This window comes from Pinus tabuliformis, chromosome 2_2, assembly GCF_031772625.1.
Source record: "Pinus tabuliformis cultivar Carrire ecotype Pingquan chromosome 2_2, CPIR1, whole genome shotgun sequence".
NCBI classification, from domain to species: domain Eukaryota; kingdom Viridiplantae; phylum Streptophyta; class Pinopsida; order Pinales; family Pinaceae; genus Pinus; species Pinus tabuliformis.
Window position 1 is genome coordinate 848,134,104 of NC_142300.1, and position 8,276 is coordinate 848,142,379.

The following is an 8,276-nucleotide window of genomic DNA, read 5'->3' on the forward strand; positions in this document are numbered from 1 at the left end:
GAGGTGTGGTTCTCCAGCAAACAAACAAAAACTTCATATTTTATATAAATGAGGTACTTGTAATTTTGTGAAAATTTGATGGTAAGTTTGGTAACATTTAATATTAATTTTTTGTTAAGGAAGATATTAAATTACCTAATTGACTTGTAAACTCAAATATGGTGAGTAGAAGAAGATACCCTTATTATAGAGATATTAATAACTAACATGGATGATAGGAGCATGATTTTTAGAGGTTTGTAGCTTACAAATGGTATTAAGGAGTGATACTAGATAAGAAAAATTTTAATTGGATGGTATTAAGGAGTGACACTAGATAAGAATAATTTTAATAGGATTTAGATTTTTAGAATCACAAAAGAAATTGGTATATCTAGAGTTTTAGACTGCAAATATGTGGTTTTCTGGTGACTCCATAGAAATTTGATAAGAAACAAAGGTTGATCCACTTTGAAGATGGAAAAAATTATGTTCCCCTCACTCCAAGTCATTTTAGAATAACACTACAACCCTGAGCTTTGCCAAAGTTTTTCAAGTCATCTAAAATAGATTCTTTTATGGAAGTTCAAGGGGGAAGTGATGATTTTTTAACTTTTTTTTGTAAAAGATCCATCTACAAATTCAATAGGATTTGCTTCAATTGAGGTAAGCTCACTAGCAAATCCATACAAAGAATTTGCATGGCTGTTTACAAGAATTATTGATCTAGATTCCACAACATCTATGCTACAATACATCCTCTATATTTATCATTATTCAGTGGATAATGTCATCTTAAATGAAATTTCCTACTAGTTGGGAAATTTTGAAAAGTTGAAGAGGTTCCTTATCATCCCTTATTTTGTCTATACTTTAGTTTATTATTTTGTCTATACTTTAGTTTACTACAACAAATTTATGTATTTTCTCGGGGAACAAAATGTCAACTTTGATGATGATTGTTCAATTTGGTACCTGATATTATGGAAACATAAGGATCATATAATCAAAAACTCTCTTGTCACAAATTTCTTCAAGATGATAGTTGGCTCTATAGCATTCATATTCTCTAAGGAAGCTCTAGACTTTCTTTCTAACAAAGGTGTTTTTCATTTTCAAGTTCAGTTATCATATATTAGGTTATTTGGTTGCGGGAGGCCTATCCTTCTCACAAATTATGCATGTTATAAGTTCTTCCTAGTAGAATCTTATTCATAGTATAAAGTATGGGCCCATTTCTTCAATAAAAGAGTAGCGGGTCCATTTATTGTGAATACAAGAAAAGCTCTAAAGCAAGTGGAGGAAATGCTTCAAAATATGAGTTTTCCAATGGGAGAGACATGGCACTGTGATACTCACCATGTCATCTTAGACATGCGACTCAAGGCTTAGTGACATGGTGAGGATCATATATTATCCTAATCCTTGAGTCTCTTGTCTAAGCTAACATGGTGAGGATCATAGCATTATGTCTCTCCCTTTGGAAAATTCATATTTTGTAGCATGTCCTCTACCTACTTTAGATTTTTTCTTGTATTCACAATAAATAGCCCCACTTCTTTTTCAAGCTTGAAAATATGCTCTTTAAACTTGGAGACAAAATGAGTTTGGTCCACCATTAAAATTTTCCTTATAAACTCCAAAGAGAAGATCCTCATTGGGGAAAAAAAACTAGGAGTTGGTAGGGTTGCGTTTCTGAACCATACAATTTAATTTTTGTATAATATTTGAAAAAACACCAGTCTTCTACACTTGTATCAGCAGTGAGTTGCAAACATTCTTCCATTTATAGCTAAATTCTAGGAGGAAGGTGATCATTTAGGAGAGTGAACTAAATAGACATAAAATATGTGAGGAATTAAGAGAACCCTTCATTTTTCCACTTCTTTTTTATTACATTGGTCCAATCAACAACTGATTGGGGTTGATTTTGTACAATCAACATATTTAAACTAGTATGAGAAAGCTGAGTTTCATGCAGATATAGAAACAAGTGAACTAAATACAAGGGATATGTAAAACATCTAACGTCAAGAAATTGTTGTAATAGAAATTTGATTGAATGGGATATGTAAGTAGGGAAATCCAAGGTAACTTCTGGTTGTAACATTAGGCAGAGAATAATGAAGGATTCTTCATTGACCATATTACTATTATCATCCCCAAATATATATAAAATAGCTGGAAGGGTTCGTTAAGAAACATTAGAAAAAGTCTAAAGATGGTAATAAGTAGTTGGTTAGGGAATCAAGGTTTTTGAGCCTAGAATAACTTTAAATAGATTTTCACTATCATCTTGAGAAAAACATTTATACTCTTGTACCAACCTTTCATCGGTGGATTGCTATATTTTTCCATCAACGGGGAATTTGAAACAATATTGAACAAGGGTTGGGGTAACTTGTAAGACCTTATTCCCCATTCTAGAAATAGTGAAATCCTATTTAGGGACGTAGGTAGCTCCCAACCAACTAATAAACTCTAGAAAATCATAAATAGTGGGGACAATTATGTGATGTAACCTTGATTAGATGAAATTAAAGAAGTCTTTTGATTGATCAAAACAACTGAAAGCTTCTTAATGAATGGTTAGAATATCAAGTGGAAAATGATAATCATAAATGTATGCTTCTTGGTCTATAAGAGGGATTTTACTAGGGGATTACGATTTATATGACGAGGGTTCTTTAATTTTCATCGGTTTTTAATGAACCGAGGACTGAAAATTTGAAAAGATAGGAAGAATTAAAATACCCAGTATGCATTAGGAATTAGAACAAGACTATAGCATGGAGAATAATGTGTCAATTTGAAACAGAGGCTCAGCTACCCTTCGCCTACTTGGAAATAATTTGTGTCTTTCTCATCTTGAAATCCCCTTTTGTGTTTCAAATTATATTGTCATTTCTCCAAGCTAGCTTGATTGATGGTTTTCTAAAAACCATAATTAGGTTGATATTAAGGTTGTGGTGGTACGTAGTAGAAAAAACATGGAGATAATTACAATTTTTCAATTGATGCATATTCAACAATGGAGAAAATGGAAAATAACTCAATACATTCTTCTAAAAAACTATTGTAAGCATAGAATATGAGAGCTATATTTTTTTCGGGAAGAAGAAAAACCAACATTTTTTATTTAAAAAAATGATTGTTTACATATGTCAAAGAAATCCTAGTTCCCAAAAAAAATGTCGACATAAAACATATTGACAAGATTTACATTTATATGAAAAACAGCTTCCATGTGTGATAATATTTTCATTATGGTCCCAGTACCCCAAGAGAAACATATCATCTTCGTCATATGTCAACAATCATAGTATTTAGGTATGTGCAAATATTGATATAGGTATATAATGTCCTATGATATCCATTATCCAACTTTTACCTATTGTACCATTTAATATAGATCGTGATATCCCAAAAAAGACAAAAGTATAGAGAACAAAAATTAACCAGAGAGAAAACTATAAGAAGGCCAAAACAACTATGCCATAGGAATTTATCCCACACCATGTAATTTGTCATTTTTTGAATGATTTGTAGCTAAATTTGAGAGCTATGCAATAGCTATAAATTTGATAGAATTGTCCTCCCAAAAAGAAAACTTCACAAAAAGAAACCATTCCTCAAGTAGGGGGGTCAATTGACATTTTGTCTAGGAGGGCTGCAAAACAAACACTTCCTGAGCTTCATTGGTCTTCTTGATTCTGCTAAGCTTTGATATCAATAATCTAGTGATGTAATGCTTCATTCTCATCTTTTAGCTGGTTTACACGGTTTTTTAGTTGTTCCACTTCGTCCATGTGGAAGTGAATTGATCTATAAAGCGGTTGGATATGTCGATACAGATCATCATATATTGCATGTTGGGAAACTGAAGGGTGAGGACAAATTCATAGATATTGGAACCTCCTAGTGCTATAGAGGTGGAGCCAAAATGGTCCATGTGTCTTGTTTCACTGAGGAAGGGGCAATGAGTCAAGGAGTGGGAGCTTATCAAAAAAAAGGATCGGGTTTGCATTTGCAAGTAGAGGGGAGGGGAAACCTAGCAAGCAGAGAGCACAAAGGGAGGAGGACTACCCGGGAGAAGGAGAAAGGGGAAACTGAGAAAGTGAAGCTTTCTAAGGAAGGAACTAAATCATCCACTCTCTAGAGCTTTGACCAAGTTATAAATGAACATCTATCCAATTGAATAAAACACAATGCTCCAAGGAGAGAATCTAAATTGGAGCATATAGAAGGATACTATAGGTTTTTTGCTTTTCTTTTAGGCAAGATTCAAACTCAAAGGCCACTATACATCTTAAAAAGGAGTGAAAACATCAAATAGATCTAGAGAATCCCATACTACTAAAGCGAATACCACTAAATTTTAAAATTAAGATGCCTTGAAGCTCTTTGCTACCATAAAATCTCCTGATTTACTTCCTTCCTTTTGAGGAGCCACACAAACCACAGAAACCCAAGCCAAAGCTACCATATAAGTTTTAGGAATGATGAGGAATAATTTCACATCATAGAGAGGATGAGGTGAGGAAGCAACCTGAATTCCTTCGGGCTTGTAACTATTATATACAAAATGAATCCACCTCACACCATGAATATCACCTTTCCCCAATTACTTGAAACAAAGGAAATTCTTCAGGAATTACTTCGAATGGAGTTCTCACATGGATATAATCTTGAAGGGATTTTTTTCCCATTCTTGAGCATTCAATTCAACCTTCAATTGCAATGAATCTCCCAGCCTTACTACCCTCATATGAGCTCGAGTGAATATCAAATTTTTAGCAAATAATTGATCATTCGTACAAAGATCCACCTTCTTAGGGATGGAAGGTGCATGTTGAGTATGTGATGAGCCCCAAATTTGGTAACATTTTGGGCTCATTTGGCCTACTTACCCTTGCTCAACCCTTCATTTTTTATCACTTATGCATCATTTCTTAGTATATTCATGTTATTTGTAGGAAGGAGGGCAGTAACTATTCCTAGGTGGCTAATACATGTTTATTTCAGGTTTTTTTGACATTAAATGGAGAAAAACCACGCAGATGGAGGCAAGGAGACAGCCAAGGTGGCATTGCGGTTTTGTAGGAAGGTTGTCCACAGCCTTGAATGGCCTTCCTCGTGATCTCCACCTCAACTCCGAGCTCCAACAGCTATCACCACCGAGCTAGAAGGCAGCCAACGGATTCTAAGGGAACAACAGTTTACTTTTAGTTGGTCAGCCAAGCCCCACTAATTTAGGAGGCCAGCTTGGCCCTCATAATGTATAAATATTGAGGTTGTAGCCTTTGATGGGGACTTTTGAAACTTTGTTGTTCATTCTAGCCTACGAGCTGATACCTCTGTTTTGCTTTTTGTAAGCCATTTTTGGCATGTTATCAGACTTTTGACTATTATCTCTTAATGAATAAGTAGACAGATTTGAGGCAGCTCTGAGTTCTTAAAGGAGCTTAAGCTCTCAGGGTTGGGCCCAACCTGAGAGCCTAAGGCTTCCTTCCTTTGTATTGTTACTTGTCTTTCTTTCAGCATTTTATTTCTTTCCTTTTACATGCATTTGGAAACACAGTTTGCTGAGTTGAATTTCTTGATGTAATTAAGTAGGTTAGTTTTATGGATAAAGTGCTTTCACTAGTTTAGATTAAAGTAAGAGGATTGGAGTTAATCAGGGTCCCAAGGAAAGGTTGATTGTACACTCACTTCCACCTCTGTTTAGAGATTAGGAGTGCAGACCGTGCCAACCACCAAAAAAACGCAGTTTTACATGTTCATGCAAGCTTTAACGTAATATTTTCGTTTGTAGGAGTGTCCATGCATTTAGATCTTGAGCAATAATTCGTTGTTTCAACACCTTGCATGATTTTCCCTTAAAAATGACATTGTTGTTCTATGGTTTTATAAAAGCAGTTAGAATAGGTTGATGAATTCTCGGTTTTGTGCAAGACACGGGTGATTTGTTTCATTTACACTGCGCAACACCACTCTATCATTTCCTTATCCTTCTGATCTGTGCCTAAGCCATCTCCTTATCTCCCAGTTAGATCATTTGCCTCTCAACTCTTCTATCCTCCACGTTGTTTTATCTTTTCGGCCTTCCATTGCCTCTACCCTCCTCTAGATCAACCAGCTTTACACACCCCCCTCTCCATCTCATCTCTTTGTCCATAAGCCATCACAAGATCCCCTCCTACATCTCTATCCACCCACACAGCTCATTCACTCATCCATCACCCAAAAATCCTATTGCAGAACATCCTGTAGAAGTTAGCAGACTTCCTGTAGAAATCCTGAACTTCCTGTAGAATCCCCTGCAGACATCCTGTAGAAGCTTGCAAACATGGTTGCCAGGCATCTTAACTTTGTGAACTTCTGGGGAATGATGCTAGGGATCCCTTAGACCCTCTCTAAGTCCCCCTGACCTTTTCCAAGCCTTCCTCCCCTTGATCTACCCCTGCACAGTCAAGACCCAGTAAGAAGCACAATCATAATAACTCCAACCACTTGAGCAAAAATACAAAAACATGTTCTCTTCAGATGAAAGTAGTTTAAACACATGCATCTCATCCCAATAGAAGTAATGGCATCACTTTTAGAATTTGCATTCCCACCATTGCATCATAAGGATTAAGCTGGTAAAATTAGGGTTTACTAGGGTTTCCATGTTTTGTTGGTTTCCAGTTCATTCTTGCAAAGTAGGTTAATTTCCTTTAAGATAGCTTTCGTTCATCACTTAAAAAGCTTCTTCTGAGAACATATAGAAGTTGGCTTGAGTCCTAGCGGACTTGTGCCAGCTGACCAAGTGACAACTGCGACAAGAGCTAGTACTTGTGCATACAGCACCGTCGCTTCCAAGTTTGTTACGAACTACCGGGTGATAAAATTAGAGAAGGAAGCTCCAGGAGTTGTAGCATTATTGCTACAATACTGGAGCCCACCATTCTTTTTGGCGCCGTTTCCGGGGAAGCGTCAGAGTATTAGTAATTGTTGCTTTTCTTCTATTTTCCTACTCTTGCCTTCTGCCAAGTAGTTTATTTCATTTCCATTCTGCAAAAGTAGCATAGACATCTCCTGCTTTCATAGATTAACATTTCAATTCCGCAATTTCCTTTTTGCAAGCATAGATTAGCATTTCAATTCTGCAAGCGTAGACTAGCATTTCCATTCCTGCAATTTCATTTGAGAAAAGTAGATTAGTTCTTTCCTACTTTCATTTCAATTCTGCATTTTTATTGCAGCAAGATAGTTAGTTGTAGATCAATCTGTTTCAGTTTTTGCAGGTACCAAAGAAAAAAAAAACAAAAGCAATCAAAAGTCTTTCCATTTCATGCCTCGTAGGAATCGAGATAAAACAGGCAAATTCTTACCCAACACCCCCACCACATCACTGAGTCACCCTTCTCTCTTCTTTGGTGACAGTGATCCAGAAGAACCTATAGGTGAACCTCCTGAGATATACGAAGATCCTATAGCAAAAGAAGAATTAGAGACCATTCCATCTGAAGCTATGGCTGACACTAGAGGAGAAGATGAGAGAATAGAAGGTGCCTTCCCCATCCGAGAGACCAATGGAGACATGAAAATGAAGAACATTAGCCCCTCCGCTTTACCTCACTTCCATGGATTGACTACTGAAGATTCAGATACCTTCCTGTTTGAGTTTGTTGTCCTTTGTCGAACCTATGACTATACTGAAGATGAGCAGAAGCTGAAACTCTTCCCTTCAACTCTTAAGGATGCAGCATTACACTGGTTCATGGGCTTACCTGGGAACAATATCACGACTTGGGCTCAGATGCAGCAAGCTTTTAATACCAAGTACCGGGATTACTGTAGGTCCAAGGAAACCAAGGGAGAAATCTTTCGGATGACCATGGGAAATGATGAGTCCTTAGAGGATTATGAGGAAAGGTTCCAACTTAGCTATAAACGGGCCAGGTGCACACTTGACCCTGAATCCCTCAAGTTGGTCCTGCTCCGAGGAGTCCCTGAAGACCTCTTAGATACCCTTCACATGTTAGCTGGGGGAGATATTTACCAACTGCCTTATGAAGACATAAAGACTGTGTTTAGAAACCACTCTAGGGCAGCCCAAAAACAAGGCAGAGGAAACCTCCTCTCAGCTGGTATTCCTTTCTCCAAACATGAGTTTGCAAATCAATTAGAGGATCTCAAAAGTGAGGTGAGACAGACCATTGCCATGCAACTAGATACATTCAGGATCCAGCAGAAGAAGGAAGAAGCTGAGAGGGCCTTGGCTATCTTCTGCCCTAGGTGTACAAGGAGAC